This window comes from Theropithecus gelada, chromosome 12 (assembly GCF_003255815.1).
Source record: "Theropithecus gelada isolate Dixy chromosome 12, Tgel_1.0, whole genome shotgun sequence".
NCBI lineage: Eukaryota > Metazoa > Chordata > Mammalia > Primates > Cercopithecidae > Theropithecus > Theropithecus gelada.
In genome coordinates, this window is record NC_037680.1 from 91,286,099 (window position 1) to 91,313,777 (window position 27,679).

A 27,679-nucleotide genomic window follows, 5' to 3' on the forward strand; every position below is an offset into this window, starting at 1 on the left:
ATGAGCTTTTATTTTCCCATATTAATTTTAGAAAGCCAGTTTCTCAAATTTCATGAAAGAATCCTCCAGGAATTCTAGGCCGGGCGCGGTGGCTCAAGCCTGTAATCCCAGCACTTTGGGAGGCCGAGACGGGCGGATCACGAGGTCAAGAGATCGAGACCATCCTGGCTAACACGGTGAAACCCCGTCTCTACTAAAAAATACAAAAACTAGCCGGGCGAGGTGGCGGGCGCCTGTAGTCCCAGCTACTCAGGAGGCTGAGGCAGGAGAATGGCGTGAACCTGGGAGGCGGAGCTTGCAGTGAGCTGAGATCCGGCCACTGCACTCCAGCCCGGGCGACAGAGCGAGACTCCGTCTCAAAAAAAAAAAAAAAAAGAATCCTCCAGGAATTCTAACTGGAATGGCATTACATTTAAGATTAATTTGGAGGAGAAAATTACATCTTTCTTATGTTATGTAATCTCATCTTTGGAGATACCGTATCTCTTGACTTATTTAATTCTTCTTTTTATTAACTTCAGTAATTTAAAAAAATTCTTCTGCTTAAGATCTTGGGCATTCTGTTAGGTTTATTCCTGAATATCTCATAGTTTGTGTTGCCAAAAGTATCTTATTTTACTGTATTTCTTACTTAGCTATATCATCTTTTGTAGAAGAATGCTGTTGATTTTTGTACATTGAACTTGTAATCATCATTGTTTATTTAATTTTTTCTTTCTTCCACTAATTCTTTTATCTTTCTGGAATTCATATTAAAGGGGCATTGGCATTTCTTACCTCTACCCGTCATATCTCTTAACTTTTCTTTCATTCCTTCTATTTTTTTACCTTTTTTTATGTTTTCAGAGGGAGTTCCTCCACTTGATCCTCTGATTCACTAATTCTTACCTCAATTGCATTCATTCTACACTTCAACTCATCCATTGAGTTATTATTCTAATAGTTCAGACACTAACTGAAGATCACAGAGTGATCCTAATAGACATCACATAGTATAAAACAGTACCCCTCACACACACAAAAAAAATTTGATATAATAAATTGTTTTCTTTTTTTTAATTATACTTTAAGTTCTGGGATACATGTGCAGAACGTGCAGGTTTGTTGAATAGGTATACATGTGCCATGGTGGTTTGCTGCACCCATCAACCTGTCATCTACATTAGGTATTTCTCCCAATGCTATCCCTCCCCTTCCCCTAGACTCCCTAACAGGCCCTGGTGTGTGATGTTCCCCTCCCTGTGTCCATGTGTTCTCATTGTTCAACTCCCACTTATGAGTGAGAATATGAGGTGTTTGGTTTTCTGTTCTTGGAATACAACTGACGAGGGATGTGAAGGACCTCCTCAAGGACAACTACAAACCACTGCTCAAGGAAATCAGAGAGGACACAAACAAATGGAAAAACCTTTCATGCTCATGGACAGGAAGAATCAATATCACGAAAATGGCCATACTCCCCAAAGTAATTTATAGATTCAATGCTATTCCCATCAAGCTACCACTGACTTTCTTCACAGAATCAGAAAAAACTACTTTAAATTCCATACGGAATCAAAAAAGAGCCCAGATAGCTAAGACAATCCTAAACAAAAAGAACAAAGCTGGAAGCATCACACTACCAGGCTTCAAACTATACTACAAGGCTACAGTAATCAAAACAGCATGGTACTGGTACCAAAATAGATATATAAACCAATGGAACAGAACAGAGGCCTCAGAAATAATGCCACACATTTACAATCATCTGATCTTTGGCAAACCTGACAGACACAGGCAATGGGGAAAGGATTCCCTACTTAATAAATATTTTTCTTTAAAATGCCACTAAATTTGACATGCTTTGTTACACAGCAATAGATAACCAACCAGATCTTCCCAAGATAGTAGAAAATGAAGTTCCTACATTGAGAGACAGATAAAATAAGTCCAATCTGGATTTTAAAAAGAAAATAAAAATAACCTAAAACATTTAACCTAGACTTAAAAGCAGCCTAGACAGGTCCCAGTGCAGAAAATCTCCTCCCTCTTACCTCTCAATGGCATCACAGGATTCAGAACATTGGAGAATTGCCAAACTGCCAGAGGCCTTTGACATCACTAGTCTCATCCCTGTGGACTATTTGGGGGACACTTCTGTTCATAGTGCTGTGGCCTGTTTATTAACTGAGGTAGCTGGCCTCATTATGAATATATCAAAATGTGCTTGGGTTTGCTCTTTGGATTCTCAGGGTGATTTTTAAAACACCTTTTTGATATGCTAAGAGCCTTTAATGAGGACAGAAAAAATTAATGCAAAAGATATTAAGCTACAAAAGAACTACTATCTCTTTTGCTGTTAGTTGACAGTCTACACATAGGAGTTGAAGAATGAATTGCCATTTACCAGCACGCCTCACTGAAGAAGACAACTTGCTACTGACCTTAAAAAAGAAAATACGTATTTGCCTTTAATTTGCCCCAATTTTGTAAAATTCAAGTTGCTCAGAGATAGCAGTGAGTGGTGATACGAGGGGAGAAGGGGTATGGGTTTTTAGACAGGCTAACCCCAATGTAGCATGTTGAAAAAAAGGAGAGGTCCTTGGGAAAGTTTTATTTTTCTCCCACTTTTCTTCAGTTTCTTCATTCATAAAAAGAAAATAATAATACCCAATTATCAAGGACAATGTGAGAATTTCTAAATTGCTTGATACACAAAAGAACTCAATAAATGATAGTCGTCACTTTTACTATTATGGCCATTATCATTAACAAGCAAGGAATAAATCTTAGTAATGCACAACAAAGTTAAAACCTAGGGAGGTCACGGAAGGAAAGGAAAGCAGTTTGTTGACATATTCACTTCAAAACCAGTAAGGCTACAGAGTTACCAGAAAAAAATCCAGAAATACCATAACTAAGTCCTTAGGGCACAGGACCAGAATCCAAGAAGTCAGTTTGGGCAAAGTATTCAAATGGAGTCAAGGGAATACAGAGCTCATATTGATAGCAAATTTTGACCTGTATAGCCCATTTCATTTTCTATACCATTTTTACAGGGCAATTTGCCTTAATTAATACTGTTATAGTAATCAGGGGCAGGAAAATCTTTTAGTGAAGGGCAATAAAAATAAAGTGAGAGAGAGAAATGTTGTTATCAAGAATTCCCCTTGAAGAGGCACTTGGTATTTGAAAAGAGTACTTTGATAAGTGTAGCAGTCAGTGTCAGTATTTAGCTAAGATTCTCTTGGATCCCTCTTCCTGTTTCTTTGTCCCCCCTTTTCCCCAGCTTCAATGTGTGATTGCCTGTCAGGGTCCACAGCAGTGCTTCTTCTTTGAGGGATGGCCCTCAGGAACTGTACACAGGGAAAGCCTCAAATACATGAGGGTTTATAGCCCATTGAGTTGGCTTTTGGTCAATGATTAATGGTACCAGAGAATGGAAGTCCAGCTTTCTTGCCTCCAGTCACCAACTGTGAGGTGTAATTTCTATACCACTGGATAGGGGCAAGTCTAGGACTTCACCTAAGGCTATACCTTTGCTTGGCTTCTTCCTCTTCTGCATTCTGCATCCCTCACTCTTTTTCCAGTTTCTCTTGGAAACACCTTCAATAAATCACTTGTGCTCAAATCTTCATTTCAGCATTTGCTTCTAGGGAACACAACCTAAGACACTGAGCCAATGAGGTGTTGGCTGCAACCCCAAAGGAATGCATAAGTAACAAAACGTAATTGCTATCTGCCTTTTATAATTGGTGGGCCCTATTAATTGGAGGCCTTTTTTTTCAGTGAGTTTCAGAACATACATTTCATAGCAGTTGCTGAGACAGAGCTGGTGATTTGTGTGATATGACCACCACCACCACCAATGCCCCATACACACATATAAATCATATTTTCTATAAAATAAGTAATGTTCATGTCTCATTTTTAAGCTGTTCACATGTAAAGTGGATTTTTTGAAGAATTAGATCAAGTGCTGGGTTCTCCATCAGAATGGGCAAGATGTATAAACAAAGTTTGTTCTCATGAACCTACACAGGGACAGATGGTAAGGTCACATTTCACTGCGGTTCCGCGTAAGAAAGACAAGATTTTAAGTTGTAATCCACAAGGAAAAACAACAGTAATAACATTAGCCTAATCTTAATCTGTTTGTTCTCCACTTTCATTAATCCCTGAGTTAAATAATATGTTTAATCCATGTGTACCAAGTATCACATTCTGTCATCCAAAGTCTAACATAATGAAAACATTTGCTTCCCTCCTTCCTTCAGTAATCAAAGCTACCGTCTATCATTCCAGCTCTTTAGTAGCTCGCTCTTTCTCCTTTCCCCATTCTCCTTCCTTTGGGTATCTTCCTACCTTCCCTTAATTGAAGGCCGATGTCATCTTGAAAGAATGTGCACTCTCCATTTTCAGAGGCTCTGCCATCAACCCAGCTGCCTGGTAGCCTGTCATTGCCCATCTCTGTCAGTTAAAAGAGGAACACAAACCTTCAGTGACATTATGCAAATGTGTAACTTTGCCTGGAGATGAACTGCTTGGATGCCAATGTGTAAGTAGCACTGAAATAGTACATTGTTCACTTAGACAGCTGTGACCTAATACGTGTCACAAAAACAAAGAAAAATTTTCCTGACCTCATTTGCTACGGGAATCTACAACATTTAGAGTAGAATGCCATTCTTGACCAAAGTTCTCATAAGACAAACATGCCTTTAGAATTCTATAATCTATACCATCTAGGACAAGCCATCAATAGAAGTGGAATTGAAAGCTTAATGAGAAAAGTTGCTTATCCTAGTGCTCCAACAGGAAATGTCTTTCTGTGATTCACACCACACCCAAAATAAAGACGAAGCAGAGAAAGTCTATTCTTTGGGTTTTTGTCAAGTTTTCCTCTCCTCTCCTCTCCTCTCCTCTCTTTTCCTCTCTTCTTTTATCCTTTCCTGAAAGTTCATTAGGCGAATTCAACTAATCTAGAGGTACTAAAATTCCAAGATACCAAGCCATATAAACTATTGTTATTTAAGCATACTATTAAACTTACCTATAATTGCACCTCATGGCCATTTTGGCCACTAATATTCCTAGTCTTCCCTTTCTTTTGCTCAACAAATATTTAGTAACTATTAGCCATGATCAAGCACTTAAATATGTTCTGGGAAGGCTGGGCACATTGGCTCACACCTGTAATCCCAGCACTTTGGGAGGCCGAGGCTGACGAATCACCTGAGATCAGGAGTCGGAGACCAACCTGGCCAACATGGTGAAACCCTGTTTCTACTAAAAATACAAAAAAAAAAAAAAAATTAGCCGGGCATGGTGGCAGTCACCTGTAATCCCAACTACTCAGGAGGCTGAGGCAGGAGAATCGCTTGAAACCGGGAGGCGGAGGTTGCAGTGAGCAGAGATCGTGCCATTGCACCCCAGCCTGAGCAAAAAGAGCGAAACTCCATCTCAAAAATAATAACAATAAGTTCTGGGAAAAGCACCATATTGAATCACAAAGGGCCTATTCTCAATGGGCTTGCAAACTAGTAGGGGAATTAAGATATGTATGCACATAAAATCAGTGAGACTGTGCATGTTTTGATGATTCCCAAGGATCTCAATGAGAAGGTAACATTTATAAAGAAAGATAGAGGAAGGAAGTTATAGTGATTTTCTTGTAACTATAACAAATTACCACAAACTTGGTGGCTTAAAAACAACACAAATTTACTCTTGTAGTCCTGGAGGGCAGAAGTCTAAACTTCATTTTAGGGAGTTAAAAATGTCAGCAGGTCTGCTTACTTCTGGAGGCCAACCCACGCTTCCTACACCATCTAATGGCTGCTCTGGCATTTCTTTTTTGTTTGTTCATTTTGCTTTTGTTTTGAGATGGAGTCTCGCTCTATCACCCAGGCTGGAGTGCAGCGGCAGGATCTCGGCTCACTGCAACCTCCACCTCCTGGGTTCAAGTAATTGTCTGCCTCAGTCTCCTGAGTAGCTAGGATTATAGGCGCCTGCCACCATGCCTGGCTAATTTTTGTATTTTTAGTAGAGACGGGGTTTCACCATCTTGGCCAGGCTGGTCTTGAACTCCTGACTTTGTGATCCACCCACGTTGGCCTCCCAAAGTGATGGGATTACAGGAGTGAGCCACTGCGACCGCTGGCATTTCGTAATTTGTAATTGCATCACTTTAAAAACTCCCCTTCTGGCTTCACATTACCTTCTTCCAATCTGGTCCCCTCTTATAAGGAGACCCTTGTGATCATATCAGGCTCACCAAGGTAATACAAAATAATCTCCCCATCCTAAAATGCTTAACTAAATCGCATCTGCAAAAATCTCCTTTCGCCATGAAAGGTAACATGTTCACAGGTTCCAGGGATTAGGAGATGGACATCTTTGGTGAACAGGAGTTGCATTATTTAGTTTACCACAGAGGTGTTCCAGACCCAAGGCATTTTCTACCAAAGTCATGGAAGTAAGTAGGGATACCATTGTTTGAGGAATGGCAATGTGCAGTGGAGATAGGGAATCTCCATGTATGTGATGGGCGAAACACTACTAAAGAGGCTGAAAACTTTATTTAAAGACAACTGAGGCTGGGTGCGGTGGCTCACACCTATAATTGCAGCACTTTGGGAGACCGAGGTGGGTGGATCACTTAAGGTCAGGAGTTTGAGACCAGCCCGGCCAACATGGTAAAACCCCGTCTCCACTAAAAACACAAAAATTAGCCAGAAGCGGTGGTAGCCTTTGTAATCCCAGCTACTCAGGAGGCTGAGGCAGGAGAATCGCTTGAACCCGGGGGGTAGAAGTTGCAGTGAGCAGAGATCACCGCCACTGCACTCCAGCCTGGGCAAGAGTGAAACTCTGTCTCAAAAAAAAAAAAAAAAAAAAAAGACAACTGAAAGTAATCAAAAGTGTGCAGCAGCAGATTTTTAAAAATTAACATGGCGTCAATATACAGGATGATGTACAATAGCAATCTCAAACATAAATGTTACAGAAGCCCAACAGGTACCTTAAATGCTCTTATTGTGAGGAGAACAAGATCCGGGCAGCACCTTGGAAGACAGGAGAGCCCAGGCTCCACTGTAAAAAGGCCAGCACTGGGCAGCCCAAGCCAGCTGCTGCTCTAAAAGGATATGGACTCAGTGGTGTCATAGTATCAGATTTTAAAAAAAAAAAAAAAGAGAAATCAAGATTTCATAGAACATCTTCCAATTTTTAAATGTTAAAAACTATTCAGTTTTCTTTAAAAAAAATTAAAAAACATTGTAATGTTAAAACAGCATGTCTGTTAGCCTGACACAGCCCACAACTGGCAGTTTGCAGGCTCTGCACTGAGGAAGGCAAGACCAGTCAGCTGACTTCATCCAGTGCTCAGGGCCAGTCCCTGCTCTGCACATGGAAGGCAACTGAGATTAGAAACATGGTGAGATACCTAATTGCTGCACTGCCCTTTCATGAATCTCAACCTGCTAAAATATTCATCTGCCGTCTAGTTGGGGAAACAGAACATAGGATAATTGACCCCAAAAGGTCAGGTGTGCTAAGTGTCAGTAAGTGTTACATTAACAAATGCAACAGGAATCAAAAGAACACTTTGCTAGAGCAGTCTGGCAGAAGGCCTTTTGGACAGTTTATTTCCCAAAGGCCCGTCTCAGTTTTTTTCGGCACAGTTCTTATCTGCTCAAGCAAAGTTTTTCATTCCAGCAGCAGACATGACTGGGGCCTATTCTATAGCCAATCCTATCCCTGGACTTTTCTTAGTAATAGAACTTGGATTCTGTATAAGAATCCATGTGTTTCAGGAGAACCTAGGCCCCTCCTCAACTCTGGGGATAAATCTTGTGTAGCATAAGCCAATCAAGGCCACTCCATTTCCCTTCCCAGTTTCAGAGTGGGTCCAACAATGCTGTTTTGACCATTGAAATGTGAAGGCAAATCTGCTGGGTGACTTATAGAGGAGTGTTCTCGGCTCTTATAAAAGGATAGACACTCTTTCAGACACTGAAACTTACTGTGTGATGTCTGGAGCTGTTACAGTCATCTTGTGTCCGTGCTGGGGCCAATATGAGAAGAATCAACATGCTAAAGGTGGCATAGCCCAAAGACGGCATGAACCTGCATCAGTGGTGATGTCAGCTGCTGAAAGTTAGTATGGAAATGCTACACACCTGGTGTGCAGTTGATTGGTTTCATAACCATAAGGAAGGCAATACCATTGTTATAAAAGTCAGGCCTAACAGAAACTGGCAGTGGAATATGACAGGGGGCCTCTGGAAAGAAAAGGACAGACCCTGTGCCTTCATGCAGGTGAAGATCTGGCTGAACCGGTTCCACAAGGTTATTGCATACATCGCCTGAGTTTAAAAGACTGTGCTCACTTTGAAGAATCAGTCATTGTTAGACCTTGGTAAAATGTCTAATTTCCTATCCGGATAAAAAAAAATAAAATCTTAAAAAAAAAAAAAAAAAAGGCCTTTCAACACCAAAGGCAGATTAGTTGGAAGACTGGGAAAGATGAGTACAGCAAAGTGTCAAGGGAGCAACTAAGAGAACTGACTGCAGAGGCTTGAGGCAGTAATAATGGGAGCAGGTCCAGCAACAGCAGGAGGATACCAACCACAGCAGCACAGGAAAGGGGCAAGCTCCACCTATGTCAGGCCCTGACGGTATTGCTAAGAGCACACTAGTCCAGCCAGCCCAGCAATCTGGAGGCCATTTAGTGAAAAGGAAAAGATTTCTTTAAAAGAAAAACTTCATTAACTGCCTACAGAACCTCAAATAGTGTCACACTGAAACCTTGCTACCTATTCGCAAAACCTGGGGACATTTGGTATATGAGAAAGTTAATTTCCAGTTATTTAGTAGAAAGCTAAATTCTGTCAATTCAAACTTGGAAATAATTAAGATTATAGCTGCTGAAGAGGGGTATAGGCAGTGATAAATTAAAATATAGTGGGGGCTGGACACAGTGAATCATGCCCATAATCCCAACACTTTGGGAGGCCAAGGAGGGAGGATTGCTTGAGCCCAGGAGTTTGAAGCCAGCCTGAACAATATAGTGAGACCTTGTCTCTACAAAAAATAAACAAAATTAGCCAGGAGTGGTGGCATGTGCCTATAGTCTCAGCTACTCGCTACTCAGGAGGCTGATGTGGGAGGATTGCTTGAGTTCAGGAGGTTGAGGCTGGAGTGAGCCAAGATCACACCATTGCCCTCCAGCCTAGATAACACAGGGAGAGCTTGTCTCAAAAAATAATAATAATAAACAATAAGTGATAAAATACAGTAGGGTAAAACAATACACAAATGGATGCACAAAGATAAAGAACAAAGACAAGAAGCAGTAAAATCTATATTCATCCTAAAAGAGAAAGTTGAGATTTTTATGCAATTTAAGTAGAATATGGTCATGTCACTTAACAATGACATACATTCTGAGAAATGCATCTTTAGGTGATTTTGTCATTGCGCAAACATCAGAGTGTATTTACACAAACCTAAATGGTATAGCCTACTACACACCTGGGCTATACAGTATAACCTGTTGCTCCCAGGTTACACACCTGCACAGCATGTTACTGTACTGAATACTGCAGGCAGTGGTAACACAGTGGAAAGTACGCATATCTAAAGATACCTAAACATAGGGAAGGGACTGTAAAATACTATATAAATGATAAGAAATGGTACACTTGTATAGGGCACTTACTATAAATGGACTATAAATGGAACTTGCAGAACTAGAAGTTGCTCTGAGTGAGTTAGTGACCGAGTAGTGAGAGAATGTGAAAGTCTAAAACTTTACCATACACTATTCTAGTCTTTCTAAACACTGCATACCTAGGCTACACTAAATTTATTTTAAAATATTTTTATTTCTTCAATAATAAATTAACCTTAGCTTACTAGGTGACTCCATCATCTATGCAGTCTGTTGTTGACTGAAACCCGCTATGCAGCACATGACTGCAATTTAATTAGAAAAATCTTTTATCAATAAAATACTACTTAATGGAAGTATGACCTACAGATCAGAAAGAAAGCTAGTCACACTGAAAATTATGAACCAAGTAAAGCTGATAAGAAACGGTCTATTAGAAAGACAATTTGAGTACCTTGACTACATTTTTTGTACATGATTCTCAACAAAAAGTATAGGATGATTCTCTGAACCTATTTATTGATAAATGAATATATAAATTATTTTTATTAACAAATGTATCATTTCCTGAGTAATATGTATTTTCTGAAGGTGCTGATATTCTCTGAAAGTCTCCTATAGCTTTAAGAAGCTATAGATATTTAGGGGGAAACTGTTAGCAAACTATGACACCACTAAACAATTTTCCAACTTCAAAGTTAAACTTAATACTATATAGTCTGTCCATTTCACAGGTCAAAATGCCATCTATCTTGATGACTACTTTACCAAAATGCTGTCCTAGCAGGAGTCAGTGAATTATATACTTATGGAATTTGACTAGCATGAGATAGTCACTTGCCTAAATATCAATACTTCAAGTGTCTTGTAATATATAATCTTATACATTATAAGGTTTTTACAATGTAAAATATTATATTTGTATTCCCAGCTATATATATTATCCAAATTGCCTTCATTAGTGATTCTCTCTCTCTTTCTCTATACATACACACACACACACACACACACATATATGGTTTTAATATATGGGATGGGTGATATTCACATGTTCACATTCCCATGGTTACACAGATTTTGATGAAACAAAGAAACAGCTGGGAACTAAAGCATTTCTAAATAGTCCTATGGATGTAATGTAGACATAAGATTCACATTCCTATTTACACTTTCTTTATAATTTTCTTCCTTATAATAAATTTATCCACTTGGTAAAATAAAAAATAATTAAAATTGCAACTTAAAATTATTTAAGTGATTCATAATCCCTCAGGTATTATCAGTACATTAATAACAGTTGCATTCCAAGAAGACTGAATTATGAACAATTTCCGCCTCGCTAACTAATTATAACTCAGCCGTTTTCCTTCCATACCAGAAAACAAATGAGAGAGATATCCTTCGATCCACCTTAAGTTTTAACAAAAGGTACCTCATTTATAAAACTTTAGTATTCTCATTAATAACAAATGACCATACCTGGGTTCACAACCTATTTTATCACATACATATAATTGTGGCTTGGCATCATTTTTGAGAACTGCCTATTAAATGCAAACAAGTGTGTATTTGTAAAAGAAAAAATGTTCAATTTGATATGTTTGTGCTTTCGGTGAAAAAAAATGTGCTCAGCATAGTAATTCTGGGTCATTATAGAATGTGCGTTTGGAAAGCAGGGTCAGTGTATATTAATAATTTTTATTACTTTCTATCTCTCAAAGTCACTGCATTGATTCTACCTATGGACTAGAATTTAATGGAAATGTGAAATGCTATTGTAGAAGAAACTGCATAAGAAAATTCATTTTTTCATGCAGATCCTTTTTTCAGTCTCATTATGACCTTGATACGCAATTGCTAATGTTCCTTGTGCCTAGTGATACACAATGGTAGGGGGCTGGACAGTGGGAAGAAGTGCCTTAATGGACTTAGTTGATAGTAAAGCTCAATGAGTCAACAGTGGCAGGAGGCAATCAAAAAGATCTCACATGTTCTTTATTAGAAACATAGTATCCAGAATGAATTCTCTTCTCTGCCTCTCAGACTATGCTTGGATTAATATGTGCTGTCTGAACTCCACTTTCTTGAATGGGATATGAACAAAGAGTTTTCGGAGAAGAATGACTGAAATTGGGAGGGAGCTACAAATCCTGTTATAGAAGAAACTGGTTGAGGACATCATGTGAAGTAAAATGAGCCAGTCACACACAAAAAAAGAGAAATTCTTCATGATTCAATTTATATGAGGTATTTAGAGAAATCAAAACATAGAGACAGAAAGTACAATGGTGGTTGGCAAGAGCAGGAGGTAGGGGGAATGAGTTGTTGTTTAACAGGTATAGAGTTTCAGTTTTGCAAGATAAAATGATTTCTGAAATTGGATATTGGTGATGGTTGCACAGCAATGTGAATGTATGTAGTACGACTGAACTGTGCACTTAAAAATGGCTAAAATGGTAAATTTTATGTTATATGTATTTTACTGTAATTTAAAAGATTTTAAAAAGAAGATGCTGAAGGAACCTGCTCAGTCAGAAAAGACAAGCAATTATGGGGTGGAAGATAAAGGGGAAAGTATGCTAATGAAGACTTACTACATGGAAAATAATTATCTTTATTCTTGTTTCTTCAAGGAAAATCCAGCACCAACCAGTGTTAGCTACTGGGCTACAAATTTCAGCTCAACATAAATAAGAGAAATTCAACAGTCAGAATGTAAAACTGAAAGATATATGGAATGAACTATTGATACAGGACCTGTGGTCCATGCTATTAGTGACCCTTGGATAATATATGTTCTAGGAACCAGCTAGTAGAAAGACAGGGGTAGTGTAATACAAAAGAGAATTAGGAGGGAGTCAGAAGCCCTGAGTGTAAGTCTACCATCCCCACTCATTAGCTGTCTTCCTTGCTGTATCTTAATGTCCTTGTCTTAAGACAAGAGCTTGTCTCAATTAATAGTTTGTCTATTCATTTGCTAGGACTTCCATAACCAAGTACCACAGGCTGGGAGGCTTACACAACAGAAATTAATTGTTTCACAGTTCTGGAGGCTGGAAGTCTGAGAAAAAGGTATCAGCAAGGTTGGTTTCTTCTGAGGCATCTCCTGTTGACTTGCAGATGGCCACCTTCTATGTATTTACATGATCTTCCCTCTGCATGCCCGTCTGTGTCCTGATCGCTTCTTAGAAGGACAATAGTCATATTGGATTAGGACTTACCCTCATGACCTCAGTTTTACTTAATTACCTCTTTAAAATCCTATCTCCCAGACAGTTACATGCTGAGGTACTAGGTATTAGGATTTTAATATATAGAATTGGGTGTGAGTGGAAGACAACTCACCCCACAACAGCTTGGAGAGGATTTCTAGTCAAATGGCAACTGAGATGGGCATTTATCTCCAGTCTGGACAGATTTCTATTTAAATGGTCTATATGGGGGAAAAAAATGTAGCTACATTAGAAATTAGGAAATCTTTGGCAGATACAGTACACATGGGCCAGAACAAAAGAAGACACCAAAATGCTCCTTGATAAGAAGACACTTCTTATCAGTGGGAGAGCATCTCAGTAAAAAGAATCTTGGAGAATCACATGATCAAGCTAATTTAGCGAAATCAGAGCTGAATTGAAGGTTGAGCCTTGCAAAAGATGTGAACATCCACTTGGAATAACTGTCACTGCCGAGCAACCTCATATCAGCTGTTCAAGATAGTGGGTCAGCTGTGCATATGCTTTGTCTCTCCTCTCTATTGATCCCCATTCAAATGACAGTAACAGATAACTAAGGCCTATTAACACGACATAGAGGCTTCAGCAAATGAATTATTTCAACATATTTCTGCAAGAGAAAAGCACGTGAAAATAGTATTGATAAATGAGACAAATTTGTGGAAGCCATAGCCTAGAGTTGAAACAAAATGGGATTCAGTGCAGTAGAAAATCAATCAAGGCTCTAGACCTGAGACAACAAGCAGGTAAGACAAAGGACAGGAGTGAAAACGGAGGCAGAAAATAGGGGAATTGATTAGAGGTTTGTGTGTACCACCAAAAAAGTTGATTCCAACTTACCTTACCCCATTTCCCCACCCTTTTATACAGAATATTTTATATAGCTTGTATCTCCTTCCAAGGTGAAAAAGGAAAAATGAAGATATAATTGTTAGATGGTTTAAAAAAATCTAGAGATAACTAGGATAGCTACTGAGTGTGTTAGTGCCTTTCGGTACAGTTCTCCTATTTCTGACACTTGACAAAAATAGGTAGCTCCCTTAACACTCGCTCTGAAAGAAGCCTGGTATTACTAACTCTATCCATAAACAGAGTTCCTACCCAATAATCCCTCTTAGATATTAAATTTGACTCAATATCCAAGGTCACCTGTTGCGGGAATTCAGGGACCCCAAACGGAGGGACAGGCTGAAGTCATGGCAGAAGAACATAAATTGTGAAGATGTCATGGACATTTATTAGTTCCCCAAATTAATACTTTTATAATTTCTTACGCCTGTCTTTGCTGCAATCTCTGAACATAAATTGTGAAGATTTCATGGATACTTATCACTTCCCCAATCAACACCCTTGTGATTTCCTATGCCTGTTTTTACTTTAATCTCTTAATCCCATCATCTTTGTAAACTGAGGAGGATGTATGTCGCCTCAGGACCCTATGATGATTCCGTTAACTGCACAAATTGTTTGTAGAGCATGTGTGTTTTAACAATATGAAATCTGGGCACCTTGAAAAAAGAACAGGATAACAGCAATGTCAGGGAACAAGGGAGATAAGACTTTAAACTCTGACTGCCAATGAGTTGGACGGAACAGAGCCATATTTCTCTTCTTTCAAAATCAAATAGGAGAAATATCACTGAATTCTTTTTCTCAGCCAGGAACATCCCTGAGAAAGAGAATGCGCCCCTGAGGGTAGGTCTATGAACGGCCCCCTTGGAGGCGGCTGTCTTTTACGGTTGAAGTCAAAGGGACGAAATAAGCCCTGGTCTCCTGTAGGGCTCCCAGGCTTATTAGGATGAGGAAATTCCCGCCTAATAAATTTTGGTCAGACAGGTTGTCTGCTCTCAAACCCTGTCTCCTGATAAGATGTTATCAATGACAATGCGTGTCCAAAACTTCATTAGCAATTTTAATTTTGCCCCATCCTGTGGTCCTGTGATCTCTCCCTGCCTCTGCTTGCTTTGTGATATTCTATTACCTTGTGAAGCATGTGATCTCTGTGAACCACACCCTATTCGTGCACTCCCTTCCCTTTTGAAAATTGCTAATAAAAACTTGCTGGGTTTACGGCTCAGGAAGCATCACGGAACCTGCCGACATGTGACATCCCCCGTGGACACCCAGCTTTAAAATTTCTCACTTTCGTACTCCTTCCCTTTGTTTCTCAGACCAGCCAAGACACTTAGGGAAATAGAAAAGAACCCATGTTAACTATCGGGGGCAGGTTCCCCCGATAGTCACCAGAAGATGAGAATAATATATAACATTAAAGATGAAAACCAAAATAAACAAATAGGAAAACTGACCCCAGATGAAACTGAAGCTACTTTGTATCTTTGCAGATAGGGAGAGGATATTGCCTGCCTGCATAAAACAAGAAATTTATAACATTTAGAAAACAAGAAGTGTACCTAGAAATCAGTTTTTGAAATAAGTTTTTAAATAAAAAAGATAGAAATACAGCAACGAAATCTCCCAGAAGGTAAACTAACAGAGAGAAGTTTGAATAATTTAAGAAAAATTATTTTTAAAAAGTAAAAAAATAAACCCAGTAGTTCAAATTTTACTATCATGCCTTGTGCAGTGGCTTGAACCTGTAATCCCAGCTACTTTGGAGGCTGAGGTTTTTGAGGCCAGGAGTTTGAGACCAGCCTGGGCAATATAGTAAGATGCTCATCTTGTATTAACATTAAATATATATATACACATATATATAAAATATTTATTTAAATATATATGTACACATATGTATTTACTATCAGGTATATAAAGGAAAAAAATAGAGAAAATGTGTATATTCTGGATGGAATTTTTAAAAATACAGTTTTGTATAACCTCAAACTCACAGATTCTGATTGAAGAGTTCAAGGTCAGACCCTGAAAACTATAATTTTACAAATGTCTCATATGATTTTCATTCCATGGCAGTTGCTGAAGAAAGCTGTTGTTACTTGAAATTACCTTCAGTTAGAAGGTTGGGTAGGAGAAGGCATAGAGAACAGAAGGAAATTGGTGAACCAGAAAAGCTGAGTCCTCATCTCAAAAGCATTTCTCTTCTAATCCTCTACCCATATATCCTGTAAAAGTTGTATCCATAGGGAAACAAAAAAGCTTATATGTCACCTCAAGGCTAAAGAGAGGTGATCCAATATCGTGCAGAGTTTATGCTTTGTTTTTCTAAGAAAGATCTCTCTGCAAAAGGACAAGTCTTGAGAAATGCGTTTTGTTATAGAAGATGCAGAGTTCCAGGAAAATCAAAATATGGTGGAGAGGTTAGTTAGTGGAAGAGAGGAGGAAGTGTGCCCTCCTGGAATCATATAAGGATGCATCCCATTCATTAAAGGCAGCCCAAACCTTTGGAAGGATGTTGATTGTCCTGTGCTTGATCAAACAAGGAGAAATCAGACCCTATTAAGTTTACAAATCTCTTTTCTAGCCCAATACTCTAAATTCTTCTACTATGGCATGCTGCCAGATGCCCAGAATTTATAAAAACTTATTTAAGAAAAGCTATGAATGTGATAGTAAAAAAGTGAGAGGATTGTAGGATGCTAGTGGCTAATCATGTAGAAATTCTTTAAAAAATATTACAATTCTAGGTTCCAGCTTATGCTCTTACTGAAAGAAAATTATATGTGAATCATAGTGACTGACTTAATGAATAATACTAATAAGAGAAATAAGAGTTAAAGCTGTTGAACACTGTATGCTGAACTCTGATGAAGCATTTTACATGTGTCTACTTATTTAAGTTCACAATAACCCTGTAAGGTAGGTTTAAGTGGTAAAGTAACATACCCAAGTTCTTACATTTCGGGTCAGTTGTCAGAGAAAGAATTTGAATCTAACAGTCTAGTTTCAGAATACATCTTTTTCTTTTTTCACGTTTAACCTATTTTTATTCATGCTTGCCTTGGGATGGGGAATACACCATTCAGTAAAAACATACAGTAAAAACAAAATGTCTTATCATATACAACCTTTAAACTACAATAATAGTGTACCTTAATTACTTCTATGCACACCAGAATCCATCTTAACCACTAAACTTATAAGCTTTAAGCTGACCATGGAAATGAAGAAAACACCATAAAAGTATGACAAGATGGGGAAGGCCAACAGCTAGGACAAAAAGAATAGGAACAGGCGAAGGATAGAGTAAAATGATAGGAATAGTACTATTAACTTCAAATCTACTGGGATACAACATGAAAAATAACAGGCAAAGGATTTTGCAGCAAAATTACAGATGCTATCTTAGGTACCCCCAAGATTTGGTGGCATGTAAATCATGGCTAGAATGTGGATAATGCAAGAAACAGATCTAATAGAAAGAAGAAGAATTATAGTATCAAACACTCTGGAAACCAACACATTCTAAAGTGGATCATCTGGTAGAGAACATTTAGTTGAGAATTAACAGATAATTAAAAAGTAAAAGCTTTGAAAAAGTAAAGAAAGATTGTGGAACCTGACATAGCTACCATGTTTCTAGTGCTAATTATAAAACTCCCCAAATCTAGTAGTGATGGGCCTCCTTCTTTGCTCCTCAGGAAGCAGATGCAGTGGAAAGAGTATGAGCACTAACATAGCACAAAACTGGGTTTAAATCCCATGTCTATTATTTATCGTTTTGACTTTTTGAAAAACTACTGACATTTCCTGAGTCTCAACTGGAAAATGGGAACAATTTTCCTTACCATATTCTTTTGAAATAATTAATTTAAAATAACACATGAAATACATTACAGGTCCACTAAATGTCAGTCCTCTTCTGCTGGAACTCTTGTTATGCTGAAAATTGAAAATATAATAAATGTTTGACTTTCTTTGCTAACCACACGGCCTCCTGAAGATGAAGGACAAAAACCACCGTGCTGCAGTGATTGCTGAACAATCAGAGAACCTGAAACTGAATCAGACAAAATAAAGGATATTGTAGGTGGTGAAAACGTAATGAAAACCTTCAGATCTACCCACACCATCTTGGAATATGTGATAATAAACACAGTCATGCTGTGAAAATGAGCAATGGTATGTTCTATTAAATGCAAGTAATTTGTTTTCAGAGTAGGACGTACTTCACACTATAAATTATTAAAATATTTCCTTTCAGTATTTTCCCCTGTATACTATAATTTGACATCAACGGTAGGCACCCTCCTGACTAAACAATGGATCAAAGAAGAAATTGCAAGGGAAATTAGAAAATAATTTGATACTAATGAAAATAAAAACACAATATACCAAAACTTATAGGATGCAACTAAATCAATACTTAGGGAGAAATTTATACCTGTAAATTCCTATATGAAGAAAAGAAAGATCTCAAATCAATAAGTTAACCTCATACCTTAAGAAACTAAAAAATGATGAGCAAACTAAGTCACAAGCAAGCAGAAGGAAGGAAATAATAAAGATGAGAGTGTATATAACTGAAAGAGAGACTAGAAAAACAAGAGAGAAAATCGATATAACCAAAATTAGTTCTTTGAAAGGACTAAGAAAATTGGCAAAACTTTTGCTTAGCTTGACCAAGAAAAAAAGAGAGAAAAATATATTAAAATCAGGAATAAAAGAGGGGACATTGCTAATGAGTTTATAAAATTAAAAATGATTATAAGGAAATACTAGGAACAATTGTATAACAAAGAAGTAGATTAACCTAAATGAAATGGACAAATTTCCGGAAAAAAAAAAAAAAAAAAAACACATCTCTGAAACTAACTCAAGATGAAATTTTAAAATCTTAGTAGACTTTTAAGAGAAAATAATTTGAACTAGTAATCAAAAAAACTTCCCACAAAGAAAAAGCCTGGGTCCAGATGGCTTTCCTGGTAAATTCTACCAAACATTTAATAGACTAAGACCAATCGTTCGCCAACTCTTCCATAAAAAATAGAAGAGGAGGAAAAACTTTCCAACTTATTTTATGAGTCTAGATACAAAAACCAGACAAAGACATCAGAAGAAAAGAAAACAACAGACCAACATCTCCTGTGAATATAATCAGAAAAATCATTAACACAATACTAGTAAACTGAATCCAGCAACATATAAAAAGGATTATATATCATGACCAAGTGGCATTTGTCCCAGGAATGACAAGTTGTTCTAATATATAAAAATCTGTCACTGTAATACATTATGTTAATGGAATAAAGGACAAAACCCTCATAATCATTTCAATAGATGGAGAAAAAGCATTTAACAAAACAAAACCCAAAACCTTTTCATTACAAAAATACTCAGCAAACCAGGTACAGATTAGAACAGAACTTCTTTAACTTGATAAAGAGCATGTATTTTTGAAAACCCACAGCTAACATCAGACTTAGTGCTGAAAGATTGAATGCTTTCACCCTAAGATAAGGAACAGGACAAGAATGTCCACTCTTGCCACTTAATTCAACATTGTACTGGAGGTTCTATTATGGTCAATTATGAAATAAAAATAAATAAAAGGCATCTGAGTATAAGAAATAAAACTGACTCTATTCATACCCAACATTATCTTGTATATAGAAAATAATAAGAAACCCACAGAAAAACTGTTAAAACTAATAAATGAATTCATCAAGGATGCAGGATATAAGATCAATACACAAAAGTCAACTGTATTTCTATATGCTAATAATAAAAAATTAGAAAATGAGGTTAATAAAACAATTCTATTTACAGTAGCATCAAAAATATTGAGGGACAAATTTAACAAAAGATGTGTAAGAATTATACACTGAGAAAGCTATAAAACATCATTGAAATAAGTATTTAAAAAGTAACTAGGCCAGGTGCCGTGGCTCATCCCTAGAATCCCAGCACTTTGGGAGGCTGAGGTGGGCAGATCACTTGAGCTCAGGTGCTCAAGACGAGCCTGGCCAACATGGCGAAACCCCATTGCTACAAAAATACAAAAATTAGCCAGGCCTGGTGGCAGGATCCTGTAATCCCAGCTACTTGAGAAGCTGAGGCCGGAGAATTGCTTGAACCTGGGAGGCTGAGTTGCAGTGAGCCATGATCATGCCATTGCACTCCAGCCTGGACAACACAGTGAGACTCCATCTCAAAAATAACTAAATAAATAAAAATAAAAATAATTAATAATTAATAAATAATAAATTAAAAAATAAAAACTAAATAAAAAACCTATTCTATGTTCATATATTGGAACACTTAATATTGTTAAGATAGCAATACTCCCCAAATTGATTTACAGACTCAATGTGATTCCCAAAAAAATTCCACATGCCTTTTTTTTTTGGCAAAAATGTACAAGCTGGTTCTAAAATTCATATAGAAATTCAAAAGACAGAATTGCTAAAACAATCTAATAAAAGAAGAACTAAGTTGGGAAATTAACATCTCTCAATTTCTACAAACTTCAGTAATCGAGATAGTGTGATACTGGCATAAAATTAGTCATATAAATTAAGGAATAGAATTTGAGAGTCCAAGAATAAACCTTTACATTGAAGGTCAATTGATTTTTGACAAGGATGCTAGGGTCCTCCAGTGGGGAAGGAATCATCTTTTCAACAAATAGTGCTGGGACAACCAGATAACCATATGCAAAATAATTCAGCAGAATTCCTATCTGAAACCAAATACAAAAACTAACTCAAAGTAGATAATAGATCTAACCATAAGGGTTAAAACTATGAAACTTTTAGAAGGTAATATAGGAGTAAATCTTCATGTCCTCAGATTAGGCAACAGTTTCTCAGATATGACACCAAAAGCACAAGTGGCAAAAGCAGGAAAAAAAAAAAAAGATAAATAAGACATCAAAATTTAACAGGTATTATTTCAAAGAATACCATCAAGAAAGTAGAAATATAGCTCACAGCATGGGAGAAAATATTTGCAAATTGTATATCTGACAAGGCACTTGCATCTAGCATATACAAAGAACACTTACAACTCAATAATAAAAAGGCAAACTACTCAATCAAATCATGGGCAAAGAGGTGAATAGACCTATCTCTCCAATGAAGATAAACAAATGGCCAATAGGCACATGAAAAGATATTTGACATCATTAGTTATCAGGGAAATGTAAATCAAAACCACAATGAGAGGCTGGGTACCATGGCTCATGCCTGTAATCTCAGCACTTTGGGAAGCCGAGTTGGGTGGATCACTTGAGGCCAGGAGTTTGAGACCAGTATGGCCAACATGGTGAAACCCTGTCTCTACTAAAAATACAAAAATTAGCTTGGTGTGGTGGCACATGCCTGTAATCCTAACTACTTGAGAGGCTGAGGCATGAGAATTGCTTGAGCCTTGGAGGCAGAGGTTGCAGTAAGTGGAGATTGTGCCTCAAACAAAACAAAACAAAACAAAACAAAAACCCACATTTGAGATTCTACTTCACATCTATTAGGATGTCTTGAATCAAAAAGTCCAGCAGTAATTGTTGTCAAGGATGTAGAGGAATCAGAATCCTCATACTCTTCTGCTGGCAATGTAAAATGGTACAACCACTTTGGAAACCAGTCTAGTAGTTTCTAAAATTATTAAACATAGAGTTACTATATGACCCAGAATTTTACTCCTAGGGATATACCCAAGAGAAATACAAACATATGTCCACATAAAGATTTGTATACAACTTTTCAGAGCCATTGTTAAATATTTCTATTTATATAAAATGTTGTAAAGTTTTACTTGTATCAACCATTGATTACATGTTAGTCATAGTAATGTTAAAGTATTTAACTTTGTACTTGATTTTAATTAGACTTACTCATTTCTTGCTTGAGATTCTCAATAGAGTTCTGATAATTGAAACAATAGACATAAAAGAACTCAGTTATTTTGGTGTAGCTTTTGGCCGATTAGTACTTGGCAAACAACAACCAGAATATTATCTGAGGTCAGCTTTAACAATTCTTTAATTTTCCTTGCATGTAAATGAGTACATGTGCACACATACAATATTTCTTTCATTGAAGCCACCAAGTAAGCGGCAGGTCAAAAAGAAAAGAAAAAAAGGCAAAATCATGTTTAAAACACCCATAGAAAAGATAACTCTCAGAATTGACTATATTTTCATTAAGTTTAAGTTCAGGATAGAGAACTTGCCTAGCAGGTGAATCAGTTTGGATTAGGCTTGGCTCCTTATAACAACAGCGACAACAAAAATCCCAAATAAAAGTAGCCATACAAGCAGAAGTTTATTTTTCTCACATAAAAGCAACCCTGAGGTTGGCAGTCAAGGGCTGGCATAAGTGTTCCACAATGTCATCAGGAAACCAGACTCTTTTCAGCTTCCCACTCCATATCTGGATGCGATCCTTGTTCAGCAGTATCATCTACTTTGAACAGTAAAATGAAAGAAGACAAAAAGGGCTCACCCAACATTTCTTATGGCTGATCACTGACACTTAGTCATACAACTAACTGCAACAGACCCTTGGAAGTATAATCCTTTAGTTAAGCTAGAAGTATACAGATCTACACTAAGGAAGAAGGAGAAAGTGAAAAGGAGGCAATACCTAGAAATCTCTGCCATAAGAGTGGTGTAACAATCATTAAAATTTCTGTCATTTCGAGTCTAACCAAGCAATGAACATAAACAAGTTGTATTTATAAACTGCACTTAGAAATTTTCAGTGAGCTTCCATAAATGAAATGTAAACTTTTAAGTTTTTCTTCTACTTTTACGTGCCAGTGGTAATTATCCTGCAGCCATGTTACCTATATATATTTTTGAAAAGCTGTGTGCCAGATCAAAAAGTTATAATGTTCAATACAATGAACTCTGTTTTCAATCACTGTGCAAAAAGGAGCAACGTTTAGAAAAAGCAAATAATCATTTAAGTAATGGCAGAATCTGAAACAGTTTATAGGGTACCACGTCAATTTCTCACCAAACATGGAGACTTTTCCCCTGTAGTTATTTGAAGATGGTTGTAAATTATTTGATTCCTCCTTCTATTAAGGCTGGATTCTACTTCTCCTCTCAGTAACCTGGCTATCCCTGTAATATGTTTCCATTAATAGAATGCAGTACAAGAAATACTATGTAACTTCTGGCACTAAGTCTCAAGGGATTTACAGTGTTTGCCTTCATTGCTTGAAATACTTTATTTTGGAACCCAGTTGCCACATTCTTAGAAGTCTAAGCCAAGTCCAGAAGTCATGAGAAGAAGAAACAAACTACAAGCCAATGCTAACTGCCAGTCATGTGTATGAATTACATTGGATGGTGGAACCCAGTCAGATCTGCAGATGTCTGCAGCCTCAGCTGAGACAAAGAATAAATAGACTAAAACAATCCAGATGAACCTGTCAAGCCTTATGAAATATGGTACATTTTTGGGGCCACTAAAATTTGTTATATAATAATATGTAACTGACACACACACATAACTGACACACACACCCTCCCATGTTAAATCAGCGATAAAATACAATTTGTTTTCACATGGCATTAGACTGAAAATATTTGTTGTCTTTCTAAAATAATGATTCTTAAACTTGTTAAATCATTAGGAAATGCCCATTGCTCCTTATGAATCAAGACTATGTCTTCTCACCTTTAAATCCATACTGCCTGGACTAGTAGTAGACTGAGTCACATGTAAATATTTATTTAATAAAAGATGCTTTTCAAGAGATACACATTTATAATGTCAAAAGTAAGTGAGGTATAGAGAATGAAAACTTTTTGATAAGCAGTGTAAAAATCTCAATAAAAGATTTATTCTTTTGGAAATTATTTTGAGCATTTTAAGGAGAATGACATTTACAGATAGAATGCTTTCCTTCAATAAAAAAAGGAAGGAATAAAAAAGAAAACCACTTTTGGTAATCTCTCATTTTGTTAGGCATATTAAATTGACCTTTGATTTCTGGCTATTTTTCAAAACACATTTCCTGTACTGTTTGTAGAGTTCTTCAAGTTTAAAGTTCAGAGCCAAATTTGTATTTCATATATTTTTACTACATTGTAAAGAACAAGACTTTAGACTACAGACATTTTTTAGATTGTCTTCATGTGATTACTTTGTGAATTTAATAGTCTATACTATTTAAATCTCCCCTTTCTAATTCTAAAAGGTGATACAGAGTCTATGCATGACTAAGAATTCAATGTAAAGATAAATTTTAATTATAATTTATAATTTTTCTATACTACTGAGAGTAATTATGAAAAATAGCTCAAGAAAATATTCTTTATATTCTTAAAGTTACAAAAATTATGTGGCTTAGAAAGAAAGACATTTCATCTAAGAATATCTCCTTATTTAAGAATGTAAATAATTTATTTCAAGAAATTAATTTCTTGAGTAATCTAGAAAGAGTAATCTAGAAAGAGTATGAGTAATCAAGAAATTACTCATACCTTAAAACCATATAAAGAAAATATAATAAACAATATGAACTATGATCAGAACTACATAATCATTGTACCTTTGTATACAACAAATGTATTCCATGATTTTAATAGAATTTCAGGCATTTATTAAAGATATCACTGATTGCATGGCATCTATGAAACATTTCAATTTAGATAGCTTCGAAATGGCTGACTAAAGGTACCCAGCACTCACCTCCTCCACAAAGAAGGACAAAAGAGCGAGTAGATAGCCCCATGTTGAATGGAGCTTCTAAGACAGAACACAGGAATTCAGCAAGGAAACCTCTGAAGCACCAAAGGATAGAGAATCAAAGCAATCAGCCCAGTCAGTATTGGCTTGGAGCCAGGAGGAACTCCTCATTGAGGGGAAAATGTAAGCAAAATATCCCCAGTGAGCCACATTCCCATGCAACCTCCTGCAATCCAGCCAAGGGAGAGTCTCTCAGCCCACATGGGTCCCAAGACTAATATAGGGAGTTGCCTGGAGTCCATGCAAGGGCTTGGTTCCAGAGATGTACTTTGCATTGGGTCCCACACACTCTCGAGACCCAAGCAACTGCAGCACAGCACCATTATGAGACCTCACCTTCCACCTAACTACATCTTGCTCTACCTGCATCTTCACAACCCTGGAGCCCCACTGCCAACCCTCAGAGGGTTGTAGTGTTATGATGTCAACTGGACCCAGCAGTACAGCACGTTGCCTAGCACTCTAGCCACACAATATTCTAGACCCCAAAGAAGAGGAGGTGAAATGCAACAAGGAGGCTGTCACTGGGACAAGGGGAGCTAAAGCATACACCTCCCAGAGTCTGAGAGCTGCATGCCCAGGGCTGCTGCTATCACTGAAAGCAACCTCCCTTCCTCTAGCAGCAAGGCCACTGCTCACGTCTTCAGGGGGCCTGGGCACTGGCATGAATGAGCATGTCATCCAGGTGCCCAGGGATCAATCTGCCTCACTTGTGGCCTTCAGTACCTGCACACTACTGGGGGTCCTGAGGACAGTCCCAATCCATCACCACTGCTGTCTGTGCGTGCTGCCTTGGGGCCTGGGAGTAGGCCTGCCCTGCCTGCTGCTACCAGTGCACACATGCACTGTCTAGGGACATAAGAAATGAGGCCACTCTGCCCACACTACCAGCACCTGCATGAACCTCCCTGGGGCCTGGTGACCAGCTCAGCCAGCCTACAACCACCACTGCTGGCACCTGTGCATGCCACTCAGGTTGGCCTGCTGCCACAATTACCACCACCAATGCCATGCATGCCATCCAGGAACAAAAGGCCCACCTGGCCCACCACTGCCAGCACCCAAGCAAGCTACTTGGACGCCCAAGGACTGGTCTGCCTAGGCCCATCATTGCTGGCACACACACTACTCAGGGACCTGAAGACCTGCACACCCAGCTCGCTGCTGCCACCACTGATATCCAAGGACTGGCCCTCCTGTCATCCCTGTCCTGTGCAAAACCTCACCATAGACTCTGCTAACAACTGCAACCTAAGCCACTGAGGAACTCACATACACTGATTATAGCAGAAAAAATTATACAGACACTATACTACTGCAGCCACTCAGAATCAAAGCCAAGTCATCCTACCCAACCAATGCTATAGTTACATCTATAGAAGAAAGTCTTTCTGTACAAAAGCCAATCCATAAAATTCAAAGGAGTAAGTCATACCAAATGCACAGATATCAACATAAGGACACAAGAAATATATAAAAGCAAGGAAACATGATGCCTCAAATGAAAAGCAACACTTCTCCAGTAAAAGATCCCAAAGAAATCCATGAAATTCCTGGAAAATTATTCAAAATAATTTATTAAAGAAACTAAGTGAGATGCAAGAGAATACAGATAAACAATACAAATAAATCAGAAAAACAATTTATGGCTATTTTGACTGAGCAACCTTAGTGACAGGAGCCAAAGCAGCAGCATAGGTTGTCCCCGTTTCCCTTCCCCTTTCCCTTGTCAGGTTGACTTACTGGGCCCTCCTACACTCCACAGACTCAGTCCCACCACATCCCAGTAACAAGAAAGACAGAACCCTGTGGAGAAGACCAGCAAGGAGAAACGAAGATGCAGGATAAAGAAGATATTCTCTCTGAGAGAGTTGAGGAGCCAAAGCTAAAGTCCAAATACCCAAGCCTAGGACAAGAGCCCAGAGGCTCCGACTTCCTCATGAAGAGATCACAGAAAGGGAAAAGGTACTTTGTCTCAGGAGACTACAACATGGCCAAAGCCAAGATGAAGAATAAGCAGCTGCCAAGTGCAGAACCAAAAAAGCACCGGGTGACTAGTGACCACATTCTGCCCCAGAGAAAGTCCTTGGTTATCACCAGCAAGCTTACAGGGTGACCCAGGCTGCCCTCTCCTCCTACTCCTCACCCCACTGGATGTTTATGTATTATAGGCAGGGATGAAATGGGCACCTAGTCAGATCTCAGTTTCTAGGCAGAAATGATTGATTCTCCTAGTGGCTGCTGAGAAGGTAATGTAAGTTAAGGGGGGGCTCTGAGTCCATTTCTTTGGTTAAATTGAGACTCCTACATCCTCCCTATAGTACAGGTAGGGCCCAGAAATAGGAAAGACTAAGATTGGATAATGCTGCAAATGCTTTCTCTTGTGTGAGAAACTGGAGAGATGTGATTTCTCCTTTTGGAGAAGAATATCCCAAAATTGATTAAGCTGAGCCTTCGGAATAATATGGCAGGTTTTACATCCAAAAGCTAACCTGACGTAGCTGAGAAAGGTAGATTAAATGAGACATGTTTTTGTGCTTCTAAGTGTTTTGTCCTTTATGCTGCTATTGCTTCATGTTTCCATTATGGCAGGTTTAGAAAATCCTTAAAAAGAAAGACAGACTTGCTTGCCTAAAACTACAATGCCCACTTAGTCCCCTTTACTTAGTATCTCTTGCAGTTTGCCCTGGCTCTTAAATAATTTAAAGATTGATGAACATTACTCACAGAAAATGGGCACTTTTTCTCTCACTCTCTTCCAGCATGTTGCTTTTGAAAGTATTGTGGGATAACGGGAAAAGCACTGGTTTAGGAGTCAAGGCATCTGGGTTCTAGTTCTACTTTGTCTTAGCAGAGCTCATGTATAACCTTTAAGTCATTTAGCCTCTCTGGATTTTGATTTCCTCATCGCTAAAATATAGTTAAATATATACAAGATTGATTCTGATTCTAAAGCCCTATAACTTCCAGCAGAAAAACTCTGTATTGCTCATTGTAAAATTAAAAGTGAGGAAGGCAACAGGTGATGAAGTAATACTGTGGTGCTATGAAATACTGCAAAAGTATTACACAGGGGAACCATTTGAGGGCTATATGACGAGAGAGAAAGTTGAGATTTGGGAATTACAAATTCAGGCAAGTGAACCTGAACCTCATGTAGGGCATGGTCTTGAGGG

The 27,679-nt window shown here is 38.0% G+C and overlaps 1 pseudogene; it reads left to right on the forward strand.

Moving 5' to 3' along the window:
• Positions 1 to 2,039: 2,039 nt before the first annotated feature.
• On the forward strand, positions 2,040 to 26,619 carry LOC112635883 (annotated as a pseudogene).
• The last annotated feature ends 1,060 nt before the right edge of the window (positions 26,620 to 27,679 follow it).